Source organism: Vulpes vulpes, chromosome 9 (genome assembly GCF_048418805.1).
Source record: "Vulpes vulpes isolate BD-2025 chromosome 9, VulVul3, whole genome shotgun sequence".
In the NCBI taxonomy this organism is placed as follows: Eukaryota; Metazoa; Chordata; class Mammalia; order Carnivora; family Canidae; genus Vulpes; species Vulpes vulpes.
Window position 1 is genome coordinate 43,666,110 of NC_132788.1, and position 26,092 is coordinate 43,692,201.

The window sequence follows — 26,092 nt, forward strand, 5'->3', positions numbered from 1 at the left end:
TGCTCCTCCCTCTGCCTGTGTCTCTGCCTCTCTTTCTGTGTTTCTCATGAATAAATAAATAAAATCTTAAAAAAAAAATTGTCTGCTAGAAGGTTGTATTAGAGGCAAGCTGGGAGGCCCAGCTTTTGTTAGATGTAAATTATACGCGCTTTATGATGGTTGGCCCGGCACTTAGACAAGCTACTGAAACTTTAGATGCTTCATCAGCTAAAAGTGATTGGATTCTTATGTTTGAAAATACTGGTAGCTGTAATTTTTGTTTTGCCTTGCAAAAACTTCTCTTGCCCCCATGTTGTTTTCATAACAAAATCTTATATTTTAAAATCCATGGAACCGGGATCCCTGGGTGGCGCAGCGGTTTGGCGCCTGCCTTTGGCCCAGGGCGCGATCCTGGAGACCCGGGATCGAATCCCACGTCGGGCTCCCGGTGCATGGAGCCTGCTTCTCCCTCTGCCTGTGTCTCTGCCTCTCTCTCTCTCTCTGTATGACTATCATAAATTAAAAAAAAATAAAAAAAAATTAAAAAAAAAAATAAAATCCATGGAACCATAGCATTTTTGAGCAGAAATAGAACTTAGAGTTTTTTTGGCCTTCTCACTTTTTTTTTTTTTAATTTTTTTTTTATGAGGAAACCAAAAGGAGAAAGGAATGGTTCTTGGTCTTTTAGAACTAAACAGCTTTGAGTCGGGTTCAAATCCTGGGCAATATTAAAATATTTTATAGCTTAACCTCTACAAGTAGTACCAGCCTCCCAGAGTTAGACTTCATGGGCTTTAATTCTGGCTCTTTATATTTAGTAATTTTCCTGCTGTGAGATCTTGAGATAAATGCTAAGCCTTCTTGAGTTCTGCCTTATAAGGTTGGATAAGGACTGAAGGACTGAAAGGACTGAATATGTATATAAGGACTGAAAGTGTATAAGGACTGAAAATGTATATAAACCACTAAACATATGTCATTATTATGTGATAGCTGTGTAATCTTCCAATTCTTATTTAGGCCTCTGTGTCCTCATATGTAAAAATGGAGATCATACTATCTCATTTGGAGTTTGGAAGGATTGTATCTAAATAAAACATCTAATATGGTAGCAGGCACTCAATAAATTATAGCAACAATAATATTTTTCAAGAAAAGCCATACCAGAACTTATATCTCAGCTCACACTGCTGTGAATTCTTAATTGTGCATTTTGTAGTCCCCTTTTATTCAACATTAACTAATCTTTGGGACAGGTGAGTAAGTAGGGGCCATATGAACTACCACATTTATTGCCTAATTAGGTAATGCTACGTTTATTATCTAATTAGAATCCTTGTTTTTGTTACTTTATCATACTTTATTATTTTATTACATTCTTAATACACAATCTCTCACTGTCATAGTGTCAGGAATTTTAGGATGAAACTAAGAACAGATAGAAATAATACCAACACATCATTATTATGTAATTATGGAGCCAAAGGTAAACAAGCAATTACGGTGACTTTATTGTAAATCTGGTAGCAGCTATCATTGCAGTTACTGGGTTTTTTTTCTCCCCATATTTGCTTTGGAGAATGAGACAGTCATCAAGATTGGAAGCAGAAACAGCTCCCAAAGAACAATAAAACAAAAATGCAAAGACAAAAGACGAAAAGCCCAAACCAAAATGCCATTCAAAGAGATAATGTGCAGTCAGTATAAAAAAGTTGTGATGGGCTTCCTTATAAGGAAGAGATGGTCAAAACAGTGGATATGTAGGTAGAATAATGAATATGAAAGTGCTCATGATCTTCAACTTCTGGTGTGAATCAATATTATTGTGACCACCTCTGTATTCAGTACCGTGTCAGGTGGTAGGGGTTACAGAAGTAGGTAAAACGGGTTCTATCTAAATCAAGATGAGTTTTGTATAGCTTCTCCAGAGTGCCCCTACATCTGAATACTCAACTATCTGAAATCCCGTCCACTTGAGTGTCTTTTTTTTTTTTAAAGATTTTAATTTATTCGTGAGACACACACACACACACACACACACACACACAGAGGCAGAGACACAGGAATAGAGAAGCAGGCTCCATGCAGGGAGCCCAATGCAGGAGCCCGATATGGGACTAGATCTAGGGACTCAATTCCGGGACTCTATACCAGGACCCCAGGATCACGCCCTGAGCCGAAGGCAGATGCTCAACAGCTGAGCCACCCAGGTGTCCCCACTTGAGTGTCTTTCAATACTTGCTTTCTAAAGGATTTTTTCTTCTCATATATTAACTTGAAAATTATTTTTTGAAAGTTCTGATAAAACCTATTTTGTCTTACTTTTAAATGACATTAGAAAGATTGGATTACCTAAAAGTAGGAATGCATGGAAAAATCCTGAAGGAAATACTGTTGTTGTTTTTCCAACCTAAAAAGGATCATCATATTTTATAACAAATGTGGTTAGCAAAAACCAAATTAGATGATACTGTTCATATCTGCCCTTCCAAGTTTACTGTGGACCACTTTCCCCTTGGAACACCATGGCCTCCTTTCCCCATCTCAAAACCTTTGTGCCCCATACTTCCTACCTAGTTCCCATGCTCTTCCTTGGGCCCTTGACTACGCCAGCTCCTTCTCATTCTCCAAGGCTCAGTTTGAAGCTCATCTTCTACAGAGAAAATTTCTGAAAGCCACCCAGTAAGTAAGTCCCAAATTGACACCAAGTGTTTGTTTAGTTGTTGAGGAGAAGCTGATTCCAGACCCCATGCCCAGGGTGGGCACTCTTTGGCTTAAGCCAATCAGCATATTCCATTCCCCTTGCCCACAGTCGTTGGTTCAGGGGTGGGTACGTGACCTATGCAGTCCAATCAGGTGATTCTCAGTGCTATTGCTTAAAGCAATAGCTGGGATGAGACTGTTACCTGTGTGCACCATCCCATCTCGCTTGCCTTTCTGCAAGCACTGTGATGTGAAGTTATGAGACCTAATGATTACAACCAATCTTACTACCATTCTGAAAAGGAAGCTGGATATAGACCCTTGGATAGACATCGGAGCCTAAGCATTAATTCAATCCTAAAACCCATCCTACTTCTGGATGTAAGAGAAAACCATATTTTTTCTTATGGTTTAAGCTGGCCTAAACTGGGAGTTTCTGTTATTCGCTGTTAAGAACATCCTAATTTCCTCAGCGATGTAGGTCTTCCTTGGTTATGTTATCAAAAGCATCTTCTGGTTATTCTCTATTGGTATCCATTTATTTCCTTTACAATATATACCACATTCTGAAATTATACTGTTTATTTATTTAGTAAGTTTATTTATTTCCTCTCTTTAAATTGTATGGCTCAGGAAGGCAGTGACCTTGTCTTCTTTACAGTGCTGTAATGCTCAATAAATATTTGGTGAATGATTTGGATGATAGAAATATATCACAAATTTATTGGGGAAAAGGGGAAGCTTTGTCAAGCTTTTCTCAGATACAGAGTTTCTCAAGCTTGGCACTGTTGACATACTAGGCCAGATCATTCTTTGTTGTGTATGGGCTATCCTAGAGTGTTTAGCAAAACCCCCAGCCTTTACCCACTAGATACCAGTAGCAGAAAAAAGAAAAAGTGTCCCTGATTGAGAACCTCTGCTAGAATATTCCTAAGATGTTATTTAGGCTGAACTGGCACAAATAGAGCATAGATGTGTTTGAGAGAAAATAGAATAATGTTTGATTCCGAAACCAGAGGCTATATAAGAGATGAAAGAACAATAATAACACTATGAATAAGACAGACAACTCCATCCTGTATTCCATTCAGTAGGTGAGGAGGGATGATGTGTCTCCCGTTAGCTATAGGACCTGTTTGCTGTTTTGAACATGTGCCCTGCCCATTCCAAGGAGTTGATTTTGACAGTGATTGAGAAGTCCTCTTGTGATTATAAGACATTTCAAACAAATATATGTAATGTACCTATCTTCTTTGCCTTGGCTTTCTTACTTATGAACTAATCATTAGAATTCCTGCTCTGTTACTTAAAATTATTAAGCAATTCTTATATCATGGTTACCTTAACCATTCTATGATAGTAGATATAAGAGATTTTGTATTTGGATAACCAGGATCATTGTTGCTCTACATAATGTTCAGATTTCTCATCCCCAAAACTAAATTCATAGGCCAGAAACAGATTCCTCTTTTTGTTTTTCTTTTCTTTGTTTCTTCAGCACATGTGAGAGAAAGGAAAGGAAGGAGAGTTAGTATCCTGCATCTTCTCTTTTTTGAGCTATAATGGGGTAAGTTCAAGTCCTTGATCATAAAGATGAGTCGTTTCACTACAGACTATTTAGATTTGCCTTGTTGAAAGGATGCACCTTCATTTCAGTGGGAAACAACCACCAAAGTGTTAGTGTTTTTGTTTTTTTATGAATCAGGTAGATTCTGAGACCAGGATGTGTCTGAGTTCCAGAGATTTCAGCATTTTTATGGATGCTATTGTTAGATGGCACCTTAGAGTCATGGAACCAGAGTGTGTATATTCAGTTTCCCAAATGAATTAATAATCCAGTCAGGAGGGTAGGAGTGCTGACATGTTGAGGATTTCTTTTCATTGGGCAAGTTGGACTGTTACTTCATTTGTGCAGAGTGAAATGAAATCTCTCTTTCTAGATCCTTCAGGAAGAGTCGGCTACCTGATTACAAAATCAGATCTTGGAAAAATGGATATAATCACAAAAGATCAGTTGTCTAGCAGTGGACAGCTTGAATAGTTGGGAAAGAGACACATGAGAATTAAAATTGCTTTAATTCCCCAACAAAAAAGGAGAAATAGCAAAAAGGCAGCAGAAATTCTTGCCAACTCCAAATGGTGAGGCACTCCAAAATAATAGCACATGCTTTCCAACTGCTTTCTATATCAACAAACATAAGGTTTAAGGTATGTTATGAGTAAAGCATTAGAGAAGATAAATCCCTCCAACCTCCCAGAGAGGAAAAAACACAATTACTGTTAGGAACCTGATATTGCTAATGACCCTGAAACCAGCTATTTAAATTGTGAAATATTAAGTCTGTTTTTCCTGAGGAAGTTTGTGTGTTGTTATTTTTCATTAAAAAAAAAGTCCCCTCCACAAATATGTTCTTGTACTTTATTCTGTACTTGCAAAATCTCCCTTCTGAGGAGGTTTACCATTTGTCAACTGTTGATTGATTTTTTGACAATGTAAATTTCTCCTCCTTTGTCTCTTAAGAAAGGAACAAGGTCAGCCCCAAAACAAAAGGTCGGGGAATGTCTATAGTTCCTGACTCCTGCCTTTTCATACCTGCCTCCAGCCTCCTTATTTGCTATTGATTGTGTTTCCTATGTGGCCCAGAATGCAAATCTCTGACCTGCCTCTGCTAAGGTTCTTAACATATGTATGTTCTGTTCCTACCTGATTTGTCTCTGACCTTCCAAGGCCTAAGAGGCTTACCTGCAAAAGGCAGCCCCAGTCCTGTTTTATATTATCAACTACATCAAAGCAGTGAAAAAGGGGCTTCTTTCTCCTAGAACAAACCACTACAGAACTTTATTTCCTCTGGCCCTGCACTGGTCTTGCTTTATCTTTCAATGGTAAGAACACCTCCTAAGGAGGAGGAAGTATTGACTATGGCTTGTTACCCTTGAGGGACAGAGATGAAAGAAAAGAACATTTTTGTTCCTCGGGAGTACCGGAAGCCCCACCCTTACTACTGTAACCTATGACCTGTCCTTGAGGATCACATCAGTCCTTGAACAGAACTCTTCCCTGGGGTAGGACTTATACATAAGAGAATGTGGAGGTGCTTGGCAGGGATGGTGGCAGGAAGACTGTAATATTGAGGAGTGTTAGGCTGTTTCCAAGAAGGATTGCAAGGATCTTGCTGACTTTTTTCAATAGCAGTGGGTCTTTAGGAAATTAATTACAATACAATAAAACTAATATGGCCAAAACTTTGTGCTTTAAATATGTCCTTACAGTTTACATAGTTAAAATGCCTATTGGCCTTCACCTTGAAATGCTCTTTTTCTAACTAGTCAACTTTGCACCTTGCTTATTTCAAAGTAGTCCTTACTATCACCTACAATGGATGAGCACCTTTGGTGTGCAAGGCCTTTGCTTTGTACTGAGACATGGTGGTGATCAGTCCACATCCACAGCAAACTGAAGAGGACAGAGCTCTTAGAACCAAGCTCTGGTAAGGTTCAGGGCCTGGCCAGCAGGGTTGTGAATTTTCCTTTACAGTGACAGTCACAAGACAATCCACCAGACTCTGTGTCTGGAATCAGATGGATCTGGGTGTAAATCTTTGCATCTGTAACATTTCTTGGGGAAATTTCTGAAATCTTATTGGTGAAATGTAGATAAGAAATCCTATTACATCATGGTATTGTGGGGACAGTTAATTCAATAATATAGCATAAGCAAAGGGAGCATAATGGACAGCAGCTATGATTGTTACTGCTTTGATTATTTAATCTCTTGGTTGCTCCAATTAGCTTCATCCCCCTCCTAATCCTCTCCTGGTAGGGGAACCTGAAACTCTTTACTTATCCTCACCTTTCACAGTGCGCTACTTATATAGCTTAGACGATCAATCATCCAGATTTCAAAATGTTAGATAGATCTGTGTTAATATCTCCACAGATAATTTAAAATCAGAGAGTCAGATTTTAGCAGGGACGTCAAAATGCCTCCTGTCATAAGAGATTCTTAAGAATATTTTGAATACCACAGATTTTAACTTTGTCACTGTCCTGGAAAGATAAACTTTATTTTCTTTACCTTTACTTCTGTTAAATTGCTTTTAAAGCCCTTTACCCACTGTTATTTTATCATGCATTATTTTTCTGCTTAAGGGATTGCTACACTGATATTGTACATTTTCTAAAGGAGTAGTTTAATACCATGCACTAAATGGACCAGTCAGCCACCCGTGTTTATTCAGTACTGGAAGTTTCCCCTAGTCTAGTCATTCATCCACTCACCCAACAAATATTTGTGGAATTTTCCCATCGAAAGTCATTGTGTAAAAGTGTTACAGTTGATTCAAAGATCATGATCAACATAAAAAAAAAAAATTGCCTACCTGCTTGGGTGAGGAATATAGTGAGGCGTGGAAATGGAAGACTACAGGGAGGCATAGGTGGGGCCAGGGCATGGGGACCAGAGAGAGCTATGTTCAGATCTTAGCTCTCTCACTGTAACTGGGCGACTTCAGAAAGTAGCTCAAGCACTCTGAGCCTTCCTCTTCAGAATGTGGATCTACCATCATTCACTCAATATGCATGTCCATTTTGTGCTAGGTATGTCTGCAGGTCATTTATTTATCCTTTCTTGTTAAATTCTTACCACAGTGCTATAGGCATCTGGCCAGTAGGTCCTCACCAAATGCTATTTTATGTTTTCCTTTCCTTCTAAGTCATATATTCATTTAATAAACTTTGGGCCAAGCCCTGTGCTAGAAAGCACTTTTTAAAGAAAAAAAGATGGGGATCCCTGGGTGGCTCAGCTGTTTAGCGCCTGCCTTCGGTCCAGGGCGTGATACTAGAATCCTGGGATCGAGTCCCGTGTTGGGCTCCCTGCATGGAGCCTGCTTCTCCCTCTGCCTGTGTCTCTGCCTCTCTCTCTCTCTCTCAGTCTGTGTCTCTCATGAATAAATAAATGAAATATTTTTTAAAAATAAAAAAAGACATAAAGACCACACCTCAAGCTTCACAACCTCGTTGAGGAAACACAGTTTATAAGCAAGTAGTTAATTATTCATGTAGTTGCTGTAATGACAGTGCTGCACATAGAACATCATTGAAAATAGAAGTGGGACACTTACCCCAACTTGGGCCAAGGGTGTACAATGGGGGGAGATAAGATAGATACACCTGAGCTGAGGTGAGGAGGATGGGGGAAGGATACTCCATTTCTCTATCAGAGTATGCAGATACGCAGGAGGTGAAGGATAACCTGTAAGGACAAGCAGGTTAGTGTTTCTGAAGTGCAAGGGTTGAAGTAAGGAAAGAGCAACAATTATGTAAAAAAATGTAAGCACAACAGAATGGTACATACCAAAGACATGTTTCCAGATGGTCTCTGAGTACTAAAAGGTTAGTGAGGGTTCCAAGAACGTTCTTGACTCTCCAGGAAATTGATCATAATAAAACCAGTACGACCAAACCTTTGTGTTTTTAAATGTGCCTTTACAAATTGTGTAATGAAAATGACTATCAGCTTGCACTTTTTTTCAATTCTGTACGTTCTTCATTCAGAGAAATTTGGATAAGGCCAATTCACACGGGCAGGGCTTTTAGAAGCTCAATAGAATCTGGGCTGGTTCACATAGTTGGTAGGTGAAACCTGTAATAATACCAAAATGGTGCCTTGTGTCCTGTTTTTGGATGCTGGGGACCCTCTGCTCCCTTGACTTGGGTCGTTCACTAGGCAACTGACCCAAATCCAGTGGCCACCCCAAATAGGACCAGTGAGAGGATTTGACTTGCTCACTGCAGACACAGCACCAGCTCGTGGCGGTGAGGTGAGCGGGGAGTGGGGATCATGAAAAAGAAATCTCTGTCAAAGGATCTATGGGCCAAGAGTAAACCCAAATATGTCTGAGACAAGAGGCGCCATGTGAATAAACTGTAGAAATGAAAATGCTTATGTAGAGAGTAGGAATCCTAGAAACATGAATTTATTCTCTTTGCCACCCAGGGGAGCCAGAGACTCATGAAAATCTTATACGAAGCTGCCAAAGTTAAAAGTCAGGGCATGGAAAAGCAATTGCAGGCAACAGAAAAACCAACCAACCAAACAACAAAATAAAACTAAAGGGAATTTGTTGATTCACCTAACTTGGGAGTTTTGGGGTGCATCTGGTTTAGGCTTAGCCATATACAGGGGCTCCTTTGAGCTTATTAGGACATGTTCTGTGTTTCTCTATCCAACTCTCAGCTAAGCTCTGCTCTGTGCTCCTGTCGTCCTGTCCTGGGGATGAAGTCAGGCCCTTCAGCTCCAGGTCGAAATGCTGTTTACTGCTCAGAAGAAGAGAGCAAGTGTGTGTGTGTGTGTATGGGGTCACATGTGTTCTCCAGATTAGCTCCCAAGGCGCTTCTAAGATAGGTACCTTCTATTGCATCCTCATTTTACAGAGCACAGCCTCACTGGATTAAGTGATTTCCCAAAGGACAGCTGGTAAGTGGTGGAACCAGCTGTTATTTCGGGAAGTCCTTCCATGATCAAAAGGGGCGGGTAAAAAAAAAAAAGGGGGCGGGTAAGTGCAGAGGGAGGGTGGAGAAGAATAGGGGAAGGGTAGGGTAGAGGGCATTGCCTGGCAGGCTTGGGTGACAGAGGTAGTGGGCGTGGGTACAAGGCAATAAGAGGAAGCAGAGCAAAGTGCTTCTAAGTAATTCCTTCCCTTTTCTTCAAGCACAGCCTAAGCCACAAACTTCCTCACAGGCGAATCCCAGAGAATGGAACAATGTTCCTCTCACTAAAAAGGCACAGGTTAATGTATCTGGTATTGAGCACTTTGTGGGTATAGAATAGGGTGAGGCCTCTGGAGTGTAGGTGGGGATTGTACTCCTCCTGTCTGAGCTCAGAGCAGATCCTAACCCTCCTCTAGGAAAGGGGCGCAGAGAGTCTGGAGCAGCTTTCAGATGGCGAGGCTGAGTTCTGAGGGGTCTCTTCTACGATTTGGGGCCAGAGAAGTGTATCTCTCCGAGCCAGTGAGGGCAGGGGAGGAGACTAACAGGAAGAACTGGGGATTAACTGCATTTAGAGAAACCATAAACTGAACTGAGGTCTCTAGCAAGCAAGGGTTTGTGGCTCAAAAAGTTGGCATTCCAGTTTCTCCTTGAATTGAGGGCAAAATTTAGGAGTGTACTGGGTAATAGGAAATGAGGGAACGCCCAGAGCACAAATGAGCTGGAGGCAGATGAAAGCTGAGGCTGGAGGGAGCCAGGCTTTACCCTTGAAAATTTAATCAATCTGTTCTGTGGCTCTAGTTATTGTAGGATCATAACCCAAGCCCTATGGTAATCGGTTTTATACTATTTGGATTTCTTTTCATTTTACCTAAGAATTTTAAAGTGCTGTATTCTGTTTTAATTCTGTTTAAAAAAAAAAAAGGAAAGAAAAAAGGAAACACATACAAGAGATTTTTGTGAGCTATTTTAGGGTTGATAGTAATTGGATGGCACCTAGCATCCCCAGGTCCTGTCCTGTCCTTGAGTTTCTACAGAGAATAAAGTCAGGCAAAGGGGACCCCATTACTAAGAGGCTTTTGCCTGAAACCCCAGAGTAGAAATCTATTGGTGGGGAAGGAGATCCTTTTACTTAGGCTAGTGGCAAACCTCAGGGTCATCCTGAGCTTCTCCCCACTGAATCCACACACATTTACTGTTCTGATATTCATTCGTTCAATACATATCCATTAAGTGTTTACTACATGCCAGACACTGTTCTAGACACTCGGTTGTCAGCAGTAGCAAATAGTCTTGCCCTATAAGTGGAGGAGCCCTATAAGTAAGTGGAGCTTACTTTCTAACAGAGGGAGACAGAAAACAGAAAAAAAAAAAAAAGAAAAAGAAAAAATGATGACTTATGGGTCTCTTTTTTTACTTCTGATTTTAAAAGAACTTTCTGAAAGAACTAGGGGTCTCAGACTGCTGTGCCAAATGGAGAAGTTTACTCATGCCCCTTCACAGAATTGTCCTATCTTCTCTGAATATCCCCCAAAGTCTGTAAGGTAAGTATTTGAGCCCCTCAGGCCTTTAGGAGGTGATTCCTACCATCCTCTAAACTGGATCAAGATGAGATATTGTTATACTCAGTGTCATACTGTATAATAGGCTGAAAAGTCATCCATAGTTTACTTCCTTGGCTAACTAGGTTTGTCTGGCAGGTTTATATAGTGAGCTCAGATAGGAACCCAGCCCACATAATGGAGGGCTAATATATAAAAATAACTCAAAATTTGCATCAACATATGAAACTTTAACCCTTTTATTTTTTCCCTACAGAGAAGTTAAAATTGAAGAGACATACAAAAGGTATACTTTTTTTTCCCCATTGTCCCCTATTCTTTGCAATCTAGCCATAGCAGTCACAGGTGGTCAGTAGATTCTGGAATCTTATTCCATTGCTCAACCCAGGGCAGCTTCAATACTTTCTGTGGTAGTCATCAGTTAGTTCAACTGTGGTTTGGTTCTCCTCCTTCCAAGCACATTGTGGGATAGTGCTTTCTCTTTAAATTTGGACATATTCATGTGATCTACTTTGGTCAACAGAATGGGAGTAGAAGTGTCATGTGTTACTTCTTGGTGAAAGTCTTTAGATAGAATGTACAAATTCTATGTTCTCGTTCCCTGCCATGGGTCCACCATGTTGCAGATGTGGGGGTGAAAGCCTCCATCTTGGATGAGGACACCATAGATTAGACCACTTCAGATGGACATATTGTGAGCAAAGATAAGCCTTTTAACTTTCTTTCTTTCTTTCTTCTTTCTTTCTTTCTTTCTTTCTTTCTTTCTTTCTTTCTTTGAGTATTTGATAATGAAGCATATCTGGGGCTGGAATATGTCCTTAGTTGTATTTCTCCATTTCCAGATCTCCTTTGAGTCTAACTTTTCTAAAGTTCTCCAGGGTTGATATAAAAAGAATGTAACAGCATGCATTAGACTATAATATAGTTTAATCATATTCAGTGACCTGCCTCTGGTGACCTCACCTAGAAAGGATGACACATCCTATCACCCACATGTGTCTGCATAACTTCCTTTTCCCAGTGAAATGTGAGCAAAAGTGATGTATAGTTGGCTGTATTCTTCCCATCTTGCTATGGCAACTGCTAATGTCCCAGGTAGAAGCTGTTCTGTCACCTTGGGTCCTAGAGTCAAAACGACATAGTACAGAGGTACAGCTGACCTTTGATAGACACGTAATGTGAGAGATAAATAAATCTTTATCATGTAAACCTCTTAGAGTTTGGGGGTCATTTCTTACTGCATCATAACATGGCCTAACCTGACAGATACAACCTCAAACCCATGAAATTTAGAAAACCTCAGAAAATTATGGAACTGAATATTACCATTGAAGAAGAGGAATCTTCAGACCTTCTCATTGTGTTAGGCCTGCTTCTCCAGAGTGGATGGAATACTTTAACCGATTTTATCCTTATACTCAACTCTATTAGTACTTCTACAGAAAGAGGACTTGCTGGTCCAGTGGACTAGAATTCAGGGCATTACCTGGCCTATGATTTGCTTGTGAGCTGGTCTTAAAGGTCAGGCTGGACAAGAGGCACTGCCTTTTTTACATTCTGCCTCCACAGAACTAGGCTCTGGGAAGAGTATGTCAATCCTGCCCATTCAGTTGCTTGGGCAAGTGGACTCGCTGTGCTCTACAGATCCAGCCATCTAATAGTTGGAAGGAAAGCCTCCTGACCTCAACTTTACTCAGCTGTATTAACCATGGGTATATCCTCAACCGTATGCATCCAGCTTAATGATAGCTCAGCAATAGGGTTATTATTCAAGCAGTAGCTCATCTACTATTCCTCAGATGTGGGACAGTCAGGAATAAACCCCCATAGGAAAGGAGGAAATGAGTGGTCTCTTAACCCAAACATGAACTCAAACACTAAACAACTTCTTTCACTACTTTAAACTTACTATCAATTTCTTACCTGTAGGATTCAGCAGAAATTTAACATTGTCTTGAGGGAAAAGTAAACAGAAACAAAATAAAGAATAAGTGCTCAATCAAGATTCTGTATAGACATATTTCAAATAAGCTTTTTTAAACGGAGTATTTGGGGGTTGGTTATTGGAACGATGCTGGGAAATGAAGCTATAGAACATCATGTGGAGTCAACATGCACTTACTGAGCCACCTTCCCATCAGGAAGGTGCATGCCGGCTTTCCTCCTAGAATTCACTTAATTATTAATACATAATATGTTGCCCACATAGCTTGGCCATCAGCATATAATTTAAACAAAGTAGGATGAACATTGGAGAGGACCACAACATAATAGTATTTTTTAAACATTCTATTTTTAAACAACTATTTCACAGTCAGATAATTCTCATAAGAAAAAGCACTGAGCCTTATGCCCAAAATGAATAGAATTTTCAAAAATGGGAATTGTGACTATTTAAAGTATATTCCTATTGGTTTTTTTCTTTGATTCAAGTCTTGCATGAATAACTGGGCTTTTGGCTTATTTGGGGAGACTTTCACATTTGTAAATTAATGACCCAGTACTAGCTGTGATGGTAATGTCCAAATACTTCATTTCAAAAACAAACCCAGATTCTGGAATTTTTAATAGCTCCAGATCCAGGATTGGATCATCATTTATTTGTGCTCTAAAGCATAAATCCAGGACTGACAGAAAGAAAACCTAACTGAGCCCAAGATTGGGGCAGTTTAAATGAAGGAAGGTGATTCACTTGACTTTAAACTGTGGCTGTTTGGATAACTCAGTCAATATACCAATTTCTTCACTGTCATCCCTGAGAAATTATGGGAACTTGAAATAATTTATAAGAAGTGATTTCTTGTTATTAGGCTAATTCAACAGATATATATAAGCACCTAGTTTATGTGCAGATGGAAAGGCAAATTCAACAGGGTATTGAAACAGAATTGTAATAGGATGCAATAGATGCTACACACGAGATAGAATTATGTACCAAGGGAAAAAAAGAATTGGGTACAAATGATGTGACTGGGCTGGGGGTGGGGTAGGGGCAAAGAAGAATACTAGAATTTGTTTTGTATTTTTTACCTCATATTTTACATTTTTCTGTTTTTGTGTGCTTTCAGATAATATATAGCTGGTATAGTGACACCCATGTAATTTATAAATAGATATAGATAAATATATTGCATAATTAATTTTTTAGAAAGCAGTGCTAAAGGAGAACAGGAACAGGAATCATTTGATCTGAAGTGTGGGAACTCAGGATGACTTCCCCAAATAAGCAATATTCAATCTGAGTCATACAGGAAGCCTGTGATTTTGCCAGGCAGAGAAGTGGGGGGACCATCTTAGTCAGAAGAAAAATATAGCAGTGTTTTCTCCTATGTGTGAAAGAACATGTCACTTTTATGAATGGGAATGTGCTCTGAGAGAGTCCTGCTGCACTGGTGGGACATGTGAGGCAAGGGAGAGGTGGAGCCAATGGTGGAAAGGTTGAGACCAGAGTATGAAGAACTGTGTATGCAAGTTCATGAACCCATCTTTTACCTCACAGGAAGCAGAGGAGGAGAATCAGATCTTTCTACTGCCCCCATTGGACCAATCTGTGGGATTCTCCTCTTGGTTGCGATCCTAAGAGTGGTCTCTCTCTGTTGGAGGAAGAAGGAAGGTGATTCAAAACACTCTCCAGCCTTACCTAATACATACGATGTAGCTCTGAACAAGAAAAGGTCTCAGGCTTTTCACAACTGGACTGTGATGAGTCCTCCAGCACTCTGTAACCAAATCAATATTGTTGGTTAGCACAATATCGATCTCAGACATGTGGTTAGGTAAGTATTATTATTGAACTCACTCTTTTTTCCACTGTTAATCATATTTTATTCCCATTACTAGATAGCCATCTAAAAATCACAAATAACCAAATCATGAAATTGAATGCAATAATCAGCAGTACATTGTTGGCAACTTTTTGTATTAGCCATAGTTCATAGTTGCAAGCAGCAGAAGTCACTCTGGCTGATTTAAGAAGAAAAGGGACACAAAGGTATTGATTAGCTCAAATAATCTGGGGGGGAGGGTGATGGGATGCACATAGGGTGAGGGCATGGAGCCAGGTTTGGAGGCCAGAAAGCAAAGAGTAAGTCCTCCAGTCATGCTGGAAATTGATCTATTGAATCTGCTGCCAGCCCTGGGTGTTGCTGCTTACATTGTTGGTGGTACCAACACTAGGGGAACCAGATGCTGCCCTCATTGTTCACTGCAGAGTGTATCCTGCAGCACCCCCAGCTTCTTGTTCAGAGCCTGGGAAATGAATGTCTAATTGGCAGAGTCTAGATTTTGCCCCTGCTTTCTAGCTGCAATGCAGCAGGGGAAAGTGATCAGGCTCTGCATATAGTATGATGAGGAATTTCCCAAATGGAGCAAAGGGACTCAGGTGCTGGAAAGTAAAAGGGAAAGCTAAATGTCCACTTTCTTCCTCCATCTTATCTTCCTGGCACTGCCAAATCTGGTTCCTGCCCTACCTGTCAGATTGCTTTGTCACTAGCTTCTTTTCCTGCCCTTGACTCTTCAATGAGGACAACCCCGATGGTGTTATATAAAACAGCCATTTTGGTTTTCCTTGGTTCCTGGCACAGAGCTCCTAAAACCCTTGGAATTTCCTAGGTGATAAGGGTGACAGAAGTTTCTTTTGTTGAAGTGCTTCTTAGGGATCTCCTAGATAGCTTCAGGATAGAGGCTAGTTGCCAGAAAGATCAAGCCTTGATTAGAAGCTTGGAACTTTCAATCTCAATCCTTACTGCTGTGCCACCCCATCCCCTCCCCCCACCCCAGGAGAAAAGAGATTGAGGCTAAAGGCTGGAGATTGAATTAATCACCAATGGGCAGTTATTTAATCCATCATACCTATGAAATGAAACCTCCATAAAAACCTATAAATGATGGTATTTGGAGAGCTTCCCTCAGTGAATGTATCTATGTGCTGGGAGGGTGGTACACCCCAACTCCAAGAGGTCCAGAAGGATCCTGAGCACAAGTGTCTGCCTTCGGCTCATGGCATGATCCTGGGGTCCTGGGATCGAGTCCCACATCCGGTTCCCTGCATGGAGCCTGCTTCTCCCTCTGCCTGTGTCTCTGCCTCACTCTGTGTGTCTCTCATGAATAAATAAAATCTTAAAAAAAAAAAACAAAAAACAAACCTCTTGTGCTCAGGATCCTTCTGGACCTCACCTATATACCTCTTCATCTGGTTGTTCATTTGTACCCTTTATAATAAACCAGTAAACTTAGGCGAAGTGCCTGTATGGGTTCTGTGAGGTGTTCTAGCAAATAATTGAAACTGAAGAGGTTATAGGAACCTCAGATTTATATAGCCTATCAGTCAGAAATATGGGTGGCCCTGAACTTGCAATTTAGCATCTGAAGTGGGGGCCATCTGTGGGAGCCTTTTAACCTACAAGATCTGACACGTACTCCAAGTGAATGGTGTCAGAATTGAATTGAACTGATGGATACCCAGCTATTGTCAGAGACTGAAGGTGTTGCAAAAGACACCAAATATTTGGGATCAAGATGGAAAAAACCTAATAGCCAACAGGATGGTGCCCCTAACTTGGTGTCTTGCCATCCGCCCCTCTCTTTTCTTATTGACTCCTATGGATTTTTTCCAATTTTTTTTTTTAAAGATTTTATTTATTTATTCATGAGAGACACAGAGAGAGAGGCAGAGACACAGGCAGAGAGAGAAGCAGACTCCCTGTGGGCTGTCCAGTGCAGAACTGGATCCCGGGACCGGGATCATGACCTGAGCTGAAGGCAGATGCTTAACCACTGAGCCACCCAGGTGCCCCTTTTCCCCCCCAATTCTTTTGTGGTTCCTTTCAAATCTGTATTTCAGCCACTAACGCTTCTCTAAGTCCCAGTCCTCCCATCTATCTGCTTACTGAATGTTTCTATTTAGATGGCCCACCCTTACCTCACATACAGTTTGTCAGAAAACCAAAATCTTTTACATCAGTGTGTTCTTTTCTCTCACTAATCTCCCCGGGGTACTTAGCAACGAGGATTCCCAACTTCAGAATCATGTTTAATTCCTTCTGGCTAATCCTAAATCTTTCTAATTTATCCTTCATGACAACTCTTGCATTCACTTTCCTTCCTAATTCTGCACCCGGGCTCCAGTTCGGCTCCTCTTTGACTTAAGCCTGGACTATTACAACAGTCTTCAACCCACCTCACTGTCGTCTGTACTCTTTCTCATGCATCCTACACTTTGCCACAAGAGTTTTCTTAATGGGCTACATCCATGAGTGTATCAGCCTCTTGACAATGCAATGGTTTCCTCCTGACTATTGGAGAAAGTCAGCCATCTTGATTCAACTCCTTTCCTCTGTTCTAGCTTTATTTGGTCTCTGATTTAACCTCAAACATTTAAACAAAGTAACAAATATTATCCTGCAGGAATCATGGAAAGAAGATGTTGATTTCAATCTTTCTGAGGTCCTCTAAATTCGATGCCTGCAGTATGTCTCCTTGCAGTCTCTTCTCTTCCACTACTGCTACCCCATTTGATTTGTCCCCACTTTCAGCCAACCCCTGAGTGCTTCAGTGAGTCAGGGCAGCTTCCCTGAGCAGAGGCATAGCCTGCATCTCAAGTTTTGGGGTTTCCTTCCTTCTTCCCTTTCATTTTATATTCTTCCAAAGGAGATGTCAGTAGATGTCACAAAGCACGAAAACACACAAACAGGACTTGCCTATCTTTGAAAGCCACTGACAATTTAATTTAAGCAAGATACCCTGACATCCGCTTGACTTAAACTTACTGAAGCACTATTTCTGAAAATTGTATTTTCATTTGCGTAAGATAGTATCATGCCACAGCTATTTTATTATTCTAGAAGTTGAAGAATTACAAAGGAAGTACCTTTTTTTGGAAAAAAAAGAGATAAAAATTTGGTTCTATTTTGGCTCTAGTTTTTTCGATTAAAAATAAATGATGTCTGTATCTCTAAGCCTAACATTTCTCTTGTTGATTAATGAGAAGTCGTCAGGGCCCCATGGCCTACTTTCGTGGGGGCCTGGTCAGCTGTACCCTCCCTTCCTAGGGACTTAAGCCCTCAGTGGGGCCAGGGCTCCTCTCCTGGGCTTGATCCTATCCTCTCCAGACAACCGCCTGTCTGTTCTCCCCCTTGTGCCATCTTTGTGTACTACCAATACATTTTCTGACATGATCCCCTGTAGCCAATTAGTCTATTGGCTCTCTTGCTAATGTGTCTGTCACTTCCCTGGCTTTATGTCTTTTTCTCCCCCACCCCTTTTCCATTTCTACCGGTTTGGATCCTTCTCTCATTTCATGACTTCTATTCAAACCCTACCTTCTCCCTGAAATCATCCTTGATTATCCAACCCAGAACTTTCTTTTTCCCAAGAACACTCAAAACTCTTCAGTTCATCTGGACTTCCCTGCTAGCCGCCTCATTCAGCAATGATTTTCATGGTTATTTGATAAATAGTAAAGATCTGTACAAAGGTCAGCTACAGAGACATATTTGTAGTCTTTTCTTTCTATATAAATGGTGAGTTTCTGAAGGGCAGAGGCTAAGTACTGAGGACTGAACCTTACTCTTGCCCCCTAGCATCTAATGCAGCCTCTATTCAGAGCAGCTCCTGGGGTGATAGAAGATGGGCGGCTCACAGGGAGTGGATCCCGGACAGTCATTGGCAGGATCCAGCTCCCCTCTGTTCTGGCTATGAGGACGGCACCTGCCCCACCCTGCAGTAAAACCCACGCAGAGATGACTGTTCACAGTTGCTGGAGGCCTTTGATGGCTGGTGTTTGGCTTTCCAGCAGGCGCCTCTACTACAACGATGACTGTGAAGGAGAACTCCAATTGAGATAGCAGGCAACCTGCCATCAGTGACAATGTAGCACAGCTGGCCTGGAGGGTCACCCGGGCCAGCAGCAGACTTGGCAGGACCAAGAAAGCCTTTGTAATTGTAAGCGACTGAAATGTTCAGGTTGCTTGTTACCACAATATAACTTGGCCCACCTAACTGATACTTATTTTAAATCCCTAATGATTAGGGGTTTAATTAGGCAACGGAAAGCCAAAGTGGTATCCTTGGAAATTAGGAACTTTTCACGCAATAAATCTAAAACCAAATGGAGCAATTTAGGGCAAGAGAAAGGATTTTGGAATCAGACCAGCGTCTGAGTAATGGCATCTACGGTTTACAAGGTGGTTTTCTTACCTTTTGGTCCCAGGACCACCATAGACTCTTAAAAATTATTGAGGACCCTGAAGAACTTTTGTTTATGTGGGTCATTTCTATGAATACTTACTGCATTAGATATAAGACCCAAGAAATTATGATAAATAACTCTATTTTATATGATAAATAACTATATTTTCCAATAGAAAAAAGTCAGGAGGGGAGTGTCACTATTTCACATTTTTTAAAATAAATTATTTAATGTTTGGTTTAATAGATGAGTGGATTATTTTCATATTCGCTTCTTTACTGTATCCGGCGGGATATATTGTTTTGGATGAGAAAAGTGAAGAAAATCCAGCTTCACAGATACACAGTTGAGAAATGGAGGGATTTTAAGTAAACTTTTCATTTAATTGCAGACATTCTTTGATACTACACCAAAACTTGAGATAACTGGGAGTTTCTTAAACATTTGTTGTGACATGGAATCTGAAGCCATTATCAGTGAACTTTTATTTTATTTTATTTATTTTTTTAAATAATAAATTTATTTTTTATTGGTGTTCAATTTGCCAACATACAGAATAACACCCAGTGCTCATCCTGTCAAGTGCCCACATCAGTGCCTGCCGCCCAGTCACCCCCACCCCCTGCCCTCCTCCCCTTCCACCACCCCTAGTTTGTTTTCCAGGGTTAGGAGTCTTCCATGTTCTGTTTCCCTTTCTGATATTTCCCACTTATTTTTTCTCCTTTCCCCTTTATTCCCTTTCACTATTATTTATATTCCCCAAATGAATGAGACCATATAATGTTTGTCCTTCTCCAATTGACTTACTTCACTCAGCATAATACCCTCCAGTTCCATCCACGTCGAAGCAAATGGTGGGTATTTGTCGTTTTTAATGGCTGAGTAATATTCCATTGTATACATAAACCACATCTTCTTTATCCATTCATCTTTCAATGGACACCGAGGCTCCTTCCACAGTTTGGCTATTGTGGACATTGCTGCTAGAAACATCGGGGTGCAGGTGTCCCAGCGTTTCAATGCATCTGTATCTTTGGGGTAAATCCCCAGCAGTGCAATTGCTGGGTCGTAGGGCAGGTCTATTTTTAACTCTTTGAGGAACCTCCACACAGTTTTCCAGAGTGGCTGCACCAGGTCACATTCCCACCAACAGTGCAAGAGGGTTCCCCTTTCTCCGCATCCTCTCCAACATTTGTGGTTTCCTGCCTTGTTAATTTTCCCCATTCTCACTGGTGTGAGGTGGTGTCTCATTGTGGTTTTGATTTGTATTTCCCTGATGGCAAGTGATGCAGAGCATTTTCTCATGTGCATGTTGGCCATGTCCATGTCTTCCTCTGTGAGATTTCTCTTCATGTCTTTTGCCCATTTCATGATTGGATTGTTTGTTTCTTTGGTGCTGAGTTTAATAACTTATTTATAGATCTTGGACACTAGCCCTTTATCTGATACGTCATTTGCAAATATCTTCTCCCATTCTGTAGGTTGTCTTTGAGTTTTGTTGACTGTATCCTTTGCTGTGCAAAAGCTTCTTATTTTGATGAAGTCCCAATGGTTCATTTTTGCTTTTGTTTCTTTTGCCTTCCTGGATGTATCTTGCAAGAAGTTACTGTGGCCAAGTTCAAAAAGGGTGTTGCCTGTGTTCTCCTCTAGGATTTTGATGGAATCTTGTCTCACATTTAGATCTTTCATCCATTTTGAGTTTATCTTTGTGTATGGTGAAAGAGAGTGGTCCAGTTTCATTCTTCTGCATGTGGATGTCCAATTTTCCCAGCACCATTTATTGAAGAGACGGTCTTTCTTCCAATGGATAGTCTTTCCTCCTTTATCGAATATTAGATGACCATAAATTTCAGGGTCCACTTCTGGGTTCTCTATTCTGTTCCATTGATCTATGTGTCTGTTTTTGTGCCAGTACCACACTGTCTTGATGACCACAGCTTTGTAGTACAACCTGAAATCTGGCATTGTGATGCCCCCAGCTATGGTTTTCTTTTTTAAAATTCCCCTGGCTATTCGGGGTCTTTTCTGATTCCACACAAATCTTAAAATAATTTGTTCCAACTCTCTGAAGAAAGTCCATGGTATTTTGATAGGGATTGCATTAAACGTGTAAATTGCCCTGGGTAACATTGACATTTTCACAATATTAATTCTGCCAATCCATGAGCATGGAATATTTTTCCATCTCTTTGTGTCTTCCTCAATTTCTTTCAGAAGTGTTCTATAGTTTTTAGGGTATAGATCTTTTACCTCTTTGGTTAGGTTTATTCCTAGGTATCTTATGCTTTTGGGTGCAATTGTAAATGGGATTGACTCCTTATTTCTCTTTCTTCAGTCTCATTGTTAGTGTATAGAAATGCCACTGACTTCTGGGCATTGATTTTGTATCCTGCCACGCTACCAAATTGCTGTATGAGTTCTAGCAATCTTGGGGTGGAGTCTTTTGGGTTTTCTATGTAGAGTATCATGTCATCGGCGAAGAGGGAAAGTTTGACTTCTTCTTCGCCAATCTGAATGCCTTTTATATCTTTTTGTTGCCTGATTGCTGAGGCTGGGACTTCCAGTACTATGTTGAATAGCAGTGGTGAGAGTGGACATCCCTGTCTTGTTCCTGATCTTAGGGGAAAGGCTCCCAGTACTTCCCCATTGAGAATGATATTTGCTGTGGGCTTTTCGTAGATGGCTTTTAAGATGTTGAGGAATGTTTCCTGTATCCCTACACTCTGAAGAGTTTTGATCAGGAATGGATGCTGTATTTTGTCAAATGCTTTCTCTGCATCTGTTGAAAGGATCATATGGTTCTTGTTGTTTTATCTTGCTGATATGATGGATCACATTGATTGTTTTACGTCAGTGAACTTTTATATTCTGCTACATGGAACCCCATTGGTCTCTCTTTGAACACAACTTTCTAAAACCCTTTCATGATTTTGTAACATTATGCACAGGTCATTTGGAAAATATTGTTTAATAAAACTAACAGAACATCTTCCAAATATTGACACAAGTCAGTATATGATATAAAAAAATGACATTTTTTACTACCACCTTTGATTTTGTGGAAAAGTTTTTAAGGATTGGGAAGCTATTTAGCTCATGTTGCAGATACAAATTTTCCAAAATTCAAGTTTCATGCCAAAGCTTGAATTTTATTGTTGGCAACAAATACCATCCAGTTGTTTTCCTTGAAGTGATAGGCTCATTTTGTTTCTTTTTGAGAAAATGTATGCCCAGTCCCTAAGGTTGAAAAGCCATAGTTTTTCAGTCTGTCAACTAAAAATGGTCTTCTGTGAAAAAAGAAGCTAGTCCAGCTTGCAGCTTAAGCAATCACACAAGTGCTTTTTCTTGAGATGACATGATAGTTTGATGTACAGGAGGAGCACTTTTATGCCACACCTCAGTTTTGCCCACAAAATATAAAAAAGATATGTACTCAGTGTATAATTTAATAAAATGAGTAATTTGTAGTGCTTCACTAAGCAGTAACTTGGCTTTTATGTCATTGTTGCTACTGCCTTGATTAGTGCTAAGGCAATAGCACTTCTGCCCACACTGCTTTTGTACCAGTGGTAGAAACACAGAGATAAAAGCAAATAACATTTTAGTATCATCACAAAAAGTTTTGAGAATTGAAAGAAATATTGGCCTGAGAATTGAATAAAATATTATTTAACAAGAAGTAATGCACGTAAAGCCCTTAGTAGAGTGCCTGGTATATAAGTGCTTATTAAGTGTTAGCTATTACTATTAATCCATAGATTTTGTAAGGGTATAGCTGTCATTAGTAATAGTAGTAATACTGATAATCTTCCATTTTTCCCCAACAAATACTTCCTCTGGCAGATCTCCATTTTAGTTAATTGCTTCATCTGTCTCCTGTGATCTCTTTTTCCAGCCGATGTCTGTTCAACCACAAGAACTGTACTATTGATCTGACCTCTGTCGTACTTTCACAGTGATCTCTTCTTTTCCTGCTGCTATCACCTTGGTTAAAGAGCATGACGTTGTGGACAGAATTGCCACCAAAGGCACTTCTGGTTCTTGGTATTTGACCTGCCTAAGACTCAGTTTACTACTCCATAACTTGGGAAGAAAAATAGTCCTTTTCCACACATTTTTTTGGGAAGGTTAAATGAAGTAACATATTTGAAAGTTAACTAGCTGAGTGCCCAGCTATAGTGTATGTTCCACAAATATTAGTTTCCCTTCCTTTATCCTTTTCTCAGGATTTTGTTTTGTTTTCTTTTTTAAAAAAGTTTTTATTTTAAATCTAGTTAGTTGCCCTACTGCATTATATTAGTTTCAGGGGTACTGCTTTGTTTTTGTAACCACTCTTGCTTCTTTTCCTTCCTCTCTCCAATTCATCCAAAATGTCACCATTGAATTACTTTTTTATAGCAGAGCTCTGTCATGAAATTAGTACACAACACACATGAACTGGGTACACATTACGTACTGGGGTTTTTGATAGTGGTTGCAGACTTAGGACAAAAGATATACCTTGAGAGCTACAGTCTTACGGTAGAGGGTTTGAAATATCTTTCCCATCTCTCCATTGTGGTCCCTGCCACACTCCACTGAAGGTCAGTCTCCTTAGCATGGCATTTAAAGTCTTCTGCGCAGTGGCCCAAACTGGCTTCTCTCTTCCTATTTCTTATGTGCTGGCCAAACTGAACTCCTCAGTCTTTGATCTCAGAGTTCTCGGCTTCCATGTTTCTGTGCCCCATGTTCTCTCTGTTGGAATGTCCTTCTCACCTCCTCTAGCTGTGAACAGCCTATGTGTTCCTTAACTCCAGTTCACCTACCCCATGTGTGAGACCTTCTCTGGTCCCCCAGGTGGAGGTGCTGTCCTCTGTGCACCTATTTCCTTCAAATGCATCTTAGGGTACTTGTCATATTCTACATGAGCTCATGCCATTTATGCACCTTTTAGTCCTCTCAACCAGATTGTGATCTTCCCAGAATATGCATTTCTCTTCCCAACCTTAGCAGGTCATATGAGGGCCTTATATCTACAGTTATACTCTATGACATGTTTATTGATGGATAAATGAAAACAAATTTTTCTTCATTTTGTTGAGTTTATTAACCAAGATCCTACACCTGGAAGTGGATATTATAAAACAAATGACTAGTTATTAGCAGCAGCACCAAAAACACCAATACATTTCCTGTAAGCTGTTGTGCATTCATGGCCCACAGCTTCTATTCTTAAAAAAAAAAAAAGTCTTAATAAAAGCACAATATGAATATTTATTTATTTATTTATTTACTTACTTATTTACATCCTCTTCATTTACTTTCATTACTTTCTGGTAGTTTCCAATATACAAGTCTTTCATCTCCTTGGTTAAATTCATCCCTAGGTATTTTCTTCTTTATAATGCAATTGTAAATGGAATTCTTTCTTTCTCTCTCTTTTTTTTTAAGATTTTATTTATTTATTCATGAGAGACACAGAGAGAGAGAGAGAGAGGCAGGGACACAAGCTGCAAGAAGCCCGATGTGGGACTTGATCCCAGATCCTGGGGTCACGCCCTGGGCTAAGGGCAGACGCTCAACTGCTGAGCCACCCAGGTGTCCCTCTTTCTCTTTCTGATAGTTAATTATTAGTATATTGAAACACAACAGATTTTTGTGTACTTTGTATCCTGCAACTTTACTGAATTTGTTTTATTAGTTCTAAGTATTCTGATGAATTCTTTAGGGTTTTCTTTTTCTTTTTGTCTTTAGGGTTTTCTATATTTAATATCATGTCATCTGAAAATAGTGCAGATCCCACTTTTGATGGGAATGTAAACTTGTGTAGCCACTACGGAAAACAGTATGGAGGTTCCTCAAAAAAATTCAAAATGGGTGAAAGACCTAAAAGTGAGATAGGAATACATCAAAATCTTAGAGAACACAGGCAGCAACATCTTTGACCTTGGCTGCAGAACTTCTTGCTAGAGACGTCTCCAGAGTTAAGGGAAACAAAAGCAAAAATGAACTATTGGGGCTTCATGACGATAAAGCTTTTGCACAGCAAAGGAGGCAATCAATAAAACTAAAAGGCAATCTATGGAATGGAAGAAGACATTTGCAAGTAACATATCACATAAAGGGCTAGTATCTGAAATTTATAAAGAACTTATCAAACTCAATACACGAAAAACAAAGAACCCAGTCAAGAAATGGGCAGAAGGCATAAACAGACATTTCTCCAAAGAAGACACACAAATGGCCAACAGATGCATAAGAAAGTGCTCAACATCACTCATGATCAGGGAAACACAAATCAAAACCGCACTGGTCAGAAGGGCTAAAATTAACAATTCGGGAAACAAAAGATGTTGGCAAGGATTTGGAGAAAGAGGAACCTCTTGCACGGTTGGTGGGTATGCAAACTGGTGCAGCCACTCCCTAGAACAGTATGGAATTTCCCCAAAAAGTTAAAAATAGAACCATCCTACAACCCAGGACTAGTACTACTAGATATTTGTCCGAAGGATGCAAACATAGTGCTTTGCATGGGGCACATGCACCCCAATGTTTATAGCAGCAATGTCCACAACAGCCAAACTATGGAAAGAGCCCAGATGTCTATTAACAGACAAATGGATAAAGATGTGTTATATACATACAATGGAATACTGCTCAGCCATTAAAAAGAATGAAATCTTGCCATTTGAAACAACATGGATGGAACTAGAGGGTATTACACTGAGTGGAATAAGTCAGTCAAAGAAAGAGAATTACCATATGATTCCACTCATGAGACATTTAAGAAACAAAACAGATGAACATAGGAGAAGGGAAGGAAAAATTAGATACAAACAGAGAGGAAGGCAAACCACAAAAGACTCAACTCTAGAACATAAACTGAAGGTTGGTGGAGGGCAAGTGGGTAGGAAGATGGGCTACCTGTGTGATGGGCCGTAAGCAGGGCTTGTGATGTAATGAGCACTGGGTATTATATGCAATTGACGAATCACTAAATTCTACCTGTGAAACTAATAATATGCTATATGTTAACCAACTTGAATTTAAATTAAATAAAAAGTAAAAATAGAACTAGGATATGATTCAGCAACTCTACTTCTGGGTATTTATCTGAAGGAAATGAGAACCAATTCAAAAAGATATCTGCACCCCAATGTCCATTCACTGCAGCATTATTTACAATAACCAAGCT

The 26,092-nt window shown here is 40.0% G+C and overlaps 1 long non-coding RNA gene across 1 annotated transcript; it reads right to left on the minus strand.

Annotated features, from left to right (window-relative positions):
* Window positions 1-10,953: 10,953 nt before the first annotated feature.
* Window positions 10,954-14,450, minus strand: LOC140594060 (uncharacterized). The gene is made up of 2 exons (XR_011994585.1): window positions 14,371-14,450; window positions 10,954-11,852 (listed from the first exon to the last, which is right to left on the minus strand). It is a non-coding gene; the product is annotated as an uncharacterized lncRNA (long non-coding RNA).
* Window positions 14,451-26,092: the final 11,642 nt, after the last annotated feature.